The sequence below is a fragment of the Oncorhynchus gorbuscha genome, linkage group LG14 (genome assembly GCF_021184085.1).
Source record: "Oncorhynchus gorbuscha isolate QuinsamMale2020 ecotype Even-year linkage group LG14, OgorEven_v1.0, whole genome shotgun sequence".
Classification (NCBI taxonomy): Eukaryota; Metazoa; Chordata; class Actinopteri; order Salmoniformes; family Salmonidae; genus Oncorhynchus; species Oncorhynchus gorbuscha.
This window is the reverse complement of record NC_060186.1, coordinates 33,737,349-33,748,941: the sequence shown is the minus strand read 5'-3', so window position 1 is coordinate 33,748,941 and position 11,593 is coordinate 33,737,349.

Here is an 11,593-nt window from a genome sequence, read left to right as displayed (position 1 = left end):
CCGACGCGCACCTATACAAAAAACACTACACTGACAATAAACAATCTCTGACAAAGACATGAGGGGAAACAGAGGGTTAAATACACAACAGGTAATGAATGGGATTGAAAACAGGTGTGTGGGAAGACAAGACAAAACCAATGGAAAATGGATCAATAATGGCTAGAAGACCGGTGACGTCGAACACCGAGCACCGCCCAAACAAGGACAGGCAACGACTTTGGCAGAAGTCGTGACAGTGTTGTCAGGACCCGGTTACGAACCCGGGTCTCCGGAGTGAGAAACAGTCACTTAACCAACTGAGCCACGAATAGTCGGCAGAACCCAGAAGATGAGGCAGACACAGCAGTACTTGAGACAGTGTATTTAATGAAGTAAAAAGTGAAGTCCTTCAGGAAAACATGTAACTCCACAACCTCAAAAGGAATTCCACAAGAACAAAGGTAATCCTCCAAGACAAAAAGGTAAATCCACAAGGTGGTAGGTATAGCATAAAAAGCCTCAAAAGATACTCAAAAATAAGTAAACAAGAACGAAAAACAGAATTCCACAAGAGAGTCCACCGGGATCAACAAGAGTTCACAGAATACTAGGGCTGGGTGCTAACATACAAACACAGAGCAAAGAACTGAGGAAAACTAAGGGTTTAAATACAATCAGGGGAAACGAGGCACAGGTGCAAATAATAATGGGGATCAAGGGAAAACAAAAGGTCAAAAAGCACAATGGGGGCATCTAGTGACCAAAAACCGGAACAACCCTGGCCAAATCCTGACAAGTGTGGAGAAAAATTCCCCAATTGTGTTAAGGATAGGAGAGTATTGGGGGTAAGTACAGGGTGGTAAATTTTGCCTACATCAATGTTGTAGATGGTTGTCTGCACAAATGTGAAGAAGTTGACAAGAGCATCATCATATGTCAGGTTAATGACAAAGTGGGCTTTGAACATTTCATCAACACACAGACCACTCATTTCCTGGCAGGGAATAAGCCTCTTGTCCACCACAATGTAGTATTTGTTAATCTCGATGTGTCTTCTTCTAATGATAAGGGGGTATGACTGTTGACCATGGTTCCCATCAAGATGGTCTTCAATGCTGCAGCATAACTGCAACACACAATGGGTCTTTTCAACCACTTGCTCCTACCTGGCACGCAGGCGTCCCATCTAGAGCTCTGGAAATGCAAATGCGCTACGCTAAATGCTAATAGTATTAGTTAAAACTCAAACGTTCATTAAAATACACATGCAGGGTATTGAATTAAAGCTACACTCGTTGTGAATCCAGGCAACAAGTCAGATTTTTTAAATGCTTTTCGGCGAAAGCATGAGAAGCTATTATCTGATAGCATGTAACACCCCAAAAGACCCCCAGGGGACGTAAACAAAATAATTAGCATAGTCGGCGCTACACAAACCGCACAAATAAAATATAAAACATTCATTACCTTAGACCATCTTCTTTGTTGGCACTCCTAGATGTCCCATAATCACTATTGGGTCTTTTTTTTGATTAAATCGGTCCATATATAGCCTAGATTCCCTAATCATTCCCTAACCAGAAACCGTGGATTGATGGCAGCATTCGCGTGAAACTGAAAGCGCGAACCACTGCTTTTAATCAGGGCAAGGTGTCTGGCAACATGACTGAATACAAACAGTGCAGCTATTCCCTCCACAAGGCTATTAAACAAGCTAAGCGTCAGTACAGAGACAAAGTGGAATCACGGACTACAAGATGAAATCCAGCCCAGTCACGGACCAGGATGTCTTGCTCCCAGGCAGACTAAATAACTTTTTTGCCCGCTTCGAGGACAATACAGTGCCACTGACACGGCCTGCAACGGAAACATGCGGTCTCTCCTTCACTGCAGCCGAGGTGAGTAAGACATTTAAACGTGTTAACCCTCGCAAGGCTGCAGGCCCAGACGGCATCCCCAGCCGCGCCCTCAGAGCATGCGCAGACCAGCTGGCCGGTGTGTTTACGGACATATTCAATCAATCCCTATACCAGTCTGCTGTTCCCACATGCTTCAAGAGGGCCACCATTGTTCCTGTTCCCAAGAAAGCTAAGGTAACTGAGCTAAACGACTACCGCCCCGTAGCACTCACTTCCGTCATCATGAAGTGCTTTGAGAGACTAGTCAAGGACCATATCACCTCCACCCTACCTGACACCCTAGACCCACTCCAATTAGCTTACCGCCCAAATAGGTCCACGGACGATGCAATCTCAACCACACTGCACACTGCCCTAACCCACCTGGACAAGAGGAATACCTATGTGAGAATGCTGTTCATCGACTACAGCTCGTCATTCAACACCATAGTACCCTCCAAGCTCGTCATCAAGCTCGAGACCCTGGGTCTCGACCCCGCCCTGTGCAACTGGGTACTGGACTTCCTGACGGGCCGCCCCCAGGTGGTGAGGGTAGGCAACAACATCTCCTCCCCGCTGATCCTCAACACGGGGGCCCCACAAGGGTGCGTTCTGAGCCTTCTCCTGTACTCCCTGTTCACCCACGACTGCGTGGCCACGCACGCCTCCAACTCAATCATCAAGTTTGCGGACGACACAACAGTGGTAGGCTTGATTACCAACAACGACGAGACGGCCTACAGGGAGGAGGTGATGGCCTTCGGAGTGTGGTGTCAGGAAAATAACCTCACACTCAACGTCAACAAAACTAAGGAGATGATTGTGGACTTCAGGAAACAGCAGCGGGAACACCCCCCTATCCACATCGATGGAACAGTAGTGGAGAGGGTAGCTAGTTTTAAGTTCCTCGGCATACACATCACAGACAAACTGAATTGGTCCACTCACACTGACAGCGTCGTGAAGAAGGCGCAGCAGCGCCTATTCAACCTCAGGAGGCTGAAGAAATTCGACTTGTCACCGAAAGCACTCACAAACTTCTACAGATGCACAATCGAGAGCATCCTGGTGGGCTGTATCACCGCCTGGTACGGCAACTGCTCCGCCCTCAACCGTAAGGCTCTCCAGAGGGTAGTGAGGACTGCACAACGCATCACCGGGGGCAAACTACCTGCCCTCCAGGACACCTACACCACCCGTTGTTACAGGAAGGCCATAAAGATCATCAAGGACATCAACCACCCGAACCACTGCCTGTTCACCCCACTATCATCCAGAAGGCGAGGTCAGTACAGGTGCATCAAAGCTGGGACCGAGAGACTGAAAAACAGCTTCTATCTCAAGGCCATCAGACTGTTAACCAGCCACCACTAACATTGAGTGGCTGCTGCCAACACACTGTCATTGACACTGACCCAACTCCAGCCATTTTAATAATGGGAATTGATGGGAAATGATGTAAATATATCACTAGCCACTTTAAACAATGCTACCTTATATAATGTTACTTACCCTACATTATTCATCTCATATGCATATGTATATACTGTACTCTACATCATCGACTGCATCCTTATGTAACACATGTATCACTAGCCACTTTAACTATGCCACTTTGTTTACTTTGCCTACACACTCATCTCATATGTATATACTGTACTCGATACCATCTACTGTATGCTGCTCTGTACCATCACTCATTCATATATCCTTATGTACATGTTCCTTATCCCCTTACACTGTGTATAAGACAGTAGTTTTGGAATTGTTAGTTAGATTACTTGTTGGTTATCACTGCATTGTCGGAACTAGAAGCACAAGCATTTCGCTACACTCGCATTTAACATCTGCTAACCATGTGTATGTGACAAATAAAATTTGATTTGATTTTTAGATATCGATCTATGAAGACTGTGTGATAAACGTAAAAAAATAGCGTTTCATAACGTAACGTCATTTTTAAAATTCAAAAAGTCGACGATAAACTTTCACAAAACACTTCGAAATACTTTTGTAATGCAACTTTAGGTATTAGTAAACGTTAATAAGCGATCAAATTAATCACGAGACAAAGTGTTTTCTATAGGGGTCCGTCTTGAAATACTGTCCGCGTATTTCTCAACCAAAATATCCGGTCGGAGACCTGAAGAAAAAGCCTGTCTCTTGTTCGTTTGACCAAGAAACAAACAATTGGCAAATCACAAGACTGTTGACATCATGTGGAAGCTGTAGGTACTGCAACCTCAGCCATATTTAATGTCTTTCGCCCATAACAATGGGTTGAAGCGGCGGATGGATATATTTTTCCACTTTCAGTGATCAGATTTTCCTGCACTTTTCAATGAAACGCACGTTCTGTAAAAGTCACAGCCATGATTTAACCAGTTTTATAAACGTCTGAGTGTTTTCTATCCACACATACTAATCATATGCATATACTATATTCCTGGCATGAGTAGCAGGGCACTGAAATGTTGCGCGATTTTTAACAGAATGTTCGAAAAAGTAGAGGGTCGACTGAAGAGGTTAAGTCCCTCTCCACATGTTAAGACAATGAAGATGCAACCCAATAAAGTAATTACACAACAATTACTGTCTCTTCCTACCTTATGAAAGTGCACTAGTCTACCCACAGCATCACTGGCACTGATCTTGGTCCTCTTCCCTCCTGCTGGTGGTGGGATGAGATGAAGCAGCAGCATCAGGGAGGACATATCATTGTCCCAGTCTTAGTGCAAGAAAAGGCAAAGACCCCAAATCACATAAAACAATATCACTGAGTTTGAAATATTGCACTGTCCACGAGAGCATCCACTTACTGGTTTCATTGTCATTCTCTGGTAGTTTTTCGGTGGTCGTTGTCAGGGATTTTGCCAGTTTGATGACTTTAGGCTTCAATACAGTGTCCTACTTTTCAAGGAGCTCAGCAGATGTTTCATCGTCAAACATCAGCAGAAAGTACTGATTCGCTTAAACAAAGTGGACCAACTCAACTTCATGACCAACACAAATCATGTTCTCAATCAGACAAATAGCCTGTAGTTCTGATTCCAAGACATACTACATCACTCACCAATCCTTTGATGTCCAGAAACCTGGGAAAGACTGTGAGGACATCTGTGCTTCTGTATGTACTATAAACTAGCTCCTGTCGATACTGGAACACCTCCTTCATCTTCTGATTTATTTTGCATTGGCCGAGTGGACAAGGAATGATATGGCCTCCTTGCTGGTGGTGCAGGTCAGTCTTCCTCCTATCAGTTGGGCCTTCCGACTGGGGTGAAATACTCTTCTTGATGTGTCTTCAGGTGGTAATTCAGATATACTTTGCCTGTGTCAGGATCATAGAAGTGTTCCTTAGATTGTGGAAAAGATGACCAACAAGGGAGTCAAATGGTTATTATTTTTAGACTTGATTCTATGACTGTTTGATGCCCCATTCAGTCCACAGAACAAGTGTCAAAATATTACCACAAGCATGGTCTACCAGCACTTATATATATCCTTTGACAGAAAAAGGATCTCTCAATGAAGGAAAGAGAGTCACAATTCCAAGAGCATAACATTCTCTCTGTTCAAGAATGTGAAGCCTCCTGCTCAAAAACAATAAAGCATACACACTCCAAATAAGCTACTGTATCTTTCTACAGTCTCATAATGATGCCAAATAACATGAATGTATAGTTTGATTGTTTTGATCCATTGTTTGTGGCCACATTGGCTAATGAGAAGCTTACCCATGCATCTCTTTCATGTGGCTGACTAAAATGGCAATCATCTCTCTCCTAGTTCTATGGTCCAATGTTTTGGTTGTCTGGTACTCTTCTAATATGTCTTGCCCACCAGGTCTACTAGTCAGGGCATCTTGGACCAACTATTAAGACAATAGAAAAGCAAATCAAGGGTTCAATTACGAAAATACATCAGACAGTTCATATATTCACCTTGATTGATGAAATCTCCATAAGAGAACACAGGCTGCAACTGCAACTTGCATTTTTTATATTGGACCTTCACCAACAACACTGCACATTGTGTGCAATTACACACAATGTCATATTTAAGTTACATTTGGTTGCAAACATGTTATAGTGTAGCTGTACATATAGAAACAATCACTTAAAAATCACACAATGTGATTTTCAAAATGATAAAAATGACAGACCTCTACATGCTTTGTTAGTAGGAAAATCGGCAAAATTGGCAGTGTTTCAAATACTTGTTCTCCCCACTGTATCTCATGGCTCAAAGTGGAGGAGAGATTGACTTAATCATTACCTGTTTTTGTAAGAAGTGTTGACATACTGAATGCATAAAGGTGTCTGTTTAAACTACTAGCCCACAGCTCGGACACCCATGCATACCCCACAAGACATGCCATCAAACGTCTCTTCACAATCCCCAAGCCAAGAACAGACTATGAGAGGCTATGCGCCTCTCATAGTCCTACATAGAGCCATGACTACATGGAACTCTTTTCCACATCAGGTAACTGATACAAGCAATAGAATCGGATAAAACAGATAAAAATACACCTTATGGAACAGCGGGGACTGTGAAGAGACACACACAGGCACAGACACATATGCACATGATAAGACACACAATCTACACACACGTGTACATGGATGTTGTATTGTAAATATGTGGTGGTGTAGTGCTGGCCTAAGCTAACACACTGAATGTGTTGAGTTAGGTGTTATTAAATGTAATGTCAGGTAGTATTTTAAACTGTATGTTTCAACTGTATGTTGTCTTATGTTGCTGGACCCCAGGAAGAGTAGTTACTTAGGCCTTGGCAGCAGCTAATACGGATCCGTAATCATTAAAAATACAAATTATCAACCTGTTGATGTGCATTGCAACCACCTGTCATCCACTTACATGAGTGAATTATCTTAGCCTTCCTGGACATAAGCCTTTCTTTACCTCATCACCAACATTCACAAACACCGAACCTTTGAACTGCAGTCAATGGACACCCTGTACCCTACTATAATAATTCTGCTCAGGACTAACCAAATGATTTAGAGAGACAGCCATCCTAACCATTCCCATCAGGGACACCTGGGCTATGAAAACCAGACCTGGATTCAAAAGGATATTTTTTTTTTAAATGTAGAGTGTTTGAGCCTGTCTGATGCTTGTGTAAGATGGACAGGGTTTGTACTTTTGGGACGATTCCATTGGTTTCATTGGGACAAGCTAGCTCAATCAAGTGGCGTTAAAGTATTTGGTGGAAATAACAATACTAGGGACATCTCTGTAATGGTGGCCTTTCCAGAGGTTTGATCACAGCACATCCATCAGACGGCAGTAGATTCGATTCATAACAACCATTTCACCACAACATACTGAGCATTCACTGCATGGATTTACCTGCTTCACAAAAAACATACACACATTCACACAAATAGAAAGAGAGTGAAGAGAGGGAAAGACAGAGAGAGAGAGAGAGAGAGAGAGGTTAGGGTGAGACAGAGAAAACAGAGATAAATCTCCCTTCTCAGTAAACACCACAGTGCTAAGACGTTTTAATGACTGACAGTCACTTCTCGAGCTCGATAATCAAGCACCCCAGTTGTGTCTAAATATTTGCATTGTTTCTGAAGCATAATTAAATAACAATTACTGCTGGCTAAATGTCTTTTCCACATTGTCGGTTGTCAAAACCCGCAGGGGAGAAAACACGCTAGAGCGGTTCCTGTTTTCACAGCTAATAAGCCTGTAATGAAAAATGCATCAAACGGCCCATTAGTCCTCGCCTGGACCAGCTTAATCAGCCCGAGCTCACGGGCAGAAGTCTGTGGCTTAATGCTTGCACTCGTGCTCGAGAGCCCCATCTCCAAACACTCGCCGAGTGGGTGCCATCTCTTAATGCTGTACGCCGCAGTGGTTTTTCTCCATTAGGATGGAAATCAGATTGTTTTTCGCTCTCCTCAGTGTCACTCTATTAAACAAGACGGAAGTATCCCTCGTGGCCGCTAATTAGCTATAATCATAGTAATGTGGCCGGGCTCTCGGCTCAGCCGTGGCCGGCCTAACCGGATCCTTTAAAACACACAGTGTCAACAAGAGCACTGTGTGTGCGTGTGTGCGTGCATGTGCAAATCTGTACAGTTTAGGTTAGAAGGTTACATACACCTGAGCCAAATACATTTAAACTCGGTTTTTCACTATTCCTGACATTTAATCAGAGTAAAAATGTCTTAGTTCAGTTAGGATCACCACTTTATTTTAAGAATGTGAAATGTCAGAATAATAGTAGAGAGAATGATTTATTTCAACTTTTATTTATTTCATCACATTCCCAGCAGGTCAGAAGTTTACATACACTCAATTAGTATTTGGTAGCATTGCCTTTCAATTGTTTAATTTGGGTCAAACGTTTCAGGTAGAACTTCCACAAGCTTCCCACAATAAGTTGTGTGAATTTTGGCCCATTCCTCCTGACAGAGCTGGTGTCAGGAGTCAGGTCTGTAGGCCTCCTTGCTCGCACACACTTTTTCAGCTCTGCCCACAAATGTTCTATGGGATTGAGGTCAGGGCTTTGTGATGGCCACTCCAATACCTTGACTTTGTTGTCCTTAAGCTGTTTTGACACAACTTTGGAAGTATGCTTGAGGTCATTGTCCATTTGGAAGACTCATTTGCGATCATGCTTTAACTTCTTGACTGGTGTCTTGAGATGTTGCTTCAATATATCCGCATAATTTTCCTGCCTCATGATGCCATCTATTTTGTGAAGTGCACCAGTCCCTCCTGCAGCAAAGCCCCCACACAACATGATGATGGCACCCCCGTTTTTCACAGTTGGGATGGTGTTCTTCGGCTTGCAAGCCTCTCCCTTTTTCCTCCAAACATAATGATGGTCATTATGGCCAAACGGTTCTATTTTTGTTTCATCAGACTAGAGGACATTCTCCAAAAAGTACAATTTTTGTCCCCATGTGCAGTTGCAAACTGTAGTCTGGCTTTATTATGGCGGTTTTGGAGCAGTGGCTTCTTCCTTGCTGAGCGGTCTTTCAGGTTATCTCCTGAGCGTTATGATGGCTGCGTGGTCCCCTGACATTTATACTTGTGTACTATTGTCGGTACAGATGAACGTGGTACCTTCTGGCGTTTGGAAATTGCTCCCATGGATAAACCAGACTTTTTTCTTAGGTTTTAGCTGATTTATTTTGATTTTCCCATGATGTCAAGCAAAGAGGCACTGAGTTTGAAGGTAGGCCTTGAAATACATCCACAGGTACACCTCCAATTGACTCAAATTATGTCAATTACCCTATCAGAAGCTTCTAAAGCCATGACATAATTTTCTGGAATTTTCCAAGGTTTTTAAAGGTAGAGTCAACTCAGTGTATGTAAACTTCTGACCCAGTGAAATTGTGATGCAGTGAATTATAAGTGAAATCTGTTTGGAAACAATTGTTGGAAAAAGTACTTGTGTCATGCACAAAGTAGAAGCCAAAACTATTTGTGGAGTGGTTGAAAAACAAGTTTTAATGACTCCAACCTAAGTGTATGTAAACTTTCGACTTCAACTGTATATACTAGCTGGTGTCAGATGATGGCCCAAAAAATTGTCAAAAGCTCCAGTAATCCAAGTCATAATAAAGTCTGCTCATAATAAAGCGCTACTCTGCCTTCTTAACAGCACTATCAACAAGGCAGGTTTTACAGTCCCTGGTTTTATCGCACCTGGACTACTGTTCAGTTGTGTGGTCAGGTGCCACAAAGAGAGACTTGGGAAAATTGCAGTTGGCTCAGAACAGGACAGCACGGCAGGCTCTAAGAAGTACACGGAGAGCTAACATTAATGACATGCATGTCATTAATCTCTCATTGCTCGAAGTGAAAGAGAGATTGACTTCCTCATAACTTGTTTTTATAAGAGGTTGAAGGTTGAAGGTACTGTTTGGTCTGTTTAAAATACTAGCACACAGCTCGGACACCCATGCATACAAGACATGCCACCAGAGGTCTCTTACATTTACATTTACATTTAAGTCATTTAGCAGACGCTCTTATCCAGAGCGACTTACAAATTGGTGGATTCACCTTATGACATCCAGTGGAACAGCCACTTTACAATAGTGCATCTAAATCTTTTCACAGTCTCCAAGTCCAGTACAAACTATGGGAGGCGCACTGTATTACATAGAGCCTTGACTACATGGAACTCTGTTCCACATCAGGTAACTGATGCAAGCAGTAGAATCAGATTTAAAAAGCAAGTAAAAATACCCTTCATGGAACAGCGGGGACTGTGAAATACACACAAACATAGGCACAGACACATGCATACACACACATGATAACATACGCACTATACACACACATACACACAGATTTTGCATTGTATATATGTGGTAGTGGAGTATGGGCTTGTGAATTCTCTAATGAATGTATTGTAATGTTTTTAAAATTGTATAACTGCCTTAATTTTGCCAGACCCCAGGAATAGTGGCTGCTTGCCTTGCAAATAGACTGTTCTCTTTGCACGGCAAGCGGCACCAGAGTGCCAAGTCTACATCCAGAAAGCTCCTTAACAGCTTCTACCCCCAAACCGTAAGACTGCGAACAATTAATCAAATGGCCACACTGACTATTTACATTGAAACCCCACCACCCTTTTTGTTTTTACACTGCTGCAGCTTGCTGTATATTATCTGTGCATAGTCACTTTACCCCTATCAACATGTACAAATTAACTCGACTAACCTGTACCCCCGCAAATTGACTCGGTGTCATGCAGGTGAATGAGGACCCAAAAGCGACTTGGCGAAAACAGAGTTTTTAATCCAGTAAGATACTTAACAAAACAAAAGGCATAATACTACTCGTAAAGACGAGAACAGACTGGAGACATGATCAAGAACTGCAGGTTGCCTCGGGAAGGCACTTGAACCTAGCAGACTCAGACACCTGCTCACCACGCAGCATCTGAGGGAAACACGACACGACAGGGCAAAACATAGACACAGCACGGTGAATATAGACAAGGATCCGACAGGGCAGGTACGGAAAACAAGGAGAGAAATAGGGACTCTAATCAGGGAAAAGGATCGGGAACAGGTGTGGGAAGACTAAATGATTGATTAGGGAATAGGAACAGCTGGGAGCAGGAACGGAACGATAGAGAGAAGAGAGAGCGAGAGAGTGAGAGAGGGAGGGGAGAGAGAGGGATAGAAAGAGGGAAAGAACCTAATAAGACCAGCAGAGGGAAACGAATAGAAGGGGAAGCACAGGGACAAGACATGATAATTAATGACAAAACATGACAGTACCCCCCACTCACCGAGCGCCTCCTGGCGCACTCGAGGAGGAACCCTGGCGGCAACGGAGGAAATCATCAATAAGCGAACGGTCCAGCACGTCCCGAGACGGAACCCAACTCCTCTCCTCAGGACCGTAACCCTCCCAATCCACTAAGTATTGGTGACCCCGTCCCCGAGAACGTATGTCCATGATCTTACGTACCTTGTAAATAGGTGCGCTCTCGACAAGGACGGGAGGGGGGAGGGAAGACGAACGGGGTGCGAAGAAAGGGCTTGACACAGGAGACATGGAAGACAGGATGGACGCGACGAAGATGTCGCGGAAGAAGCAGTCGCACAGCGACAGGATTGACGACCTGGGAGACACGGAACGGACCAATGAACCGCGGAGTCAACTTACGAGAAGCTGTCGTAAGAGGAAGGTTGCGAGTG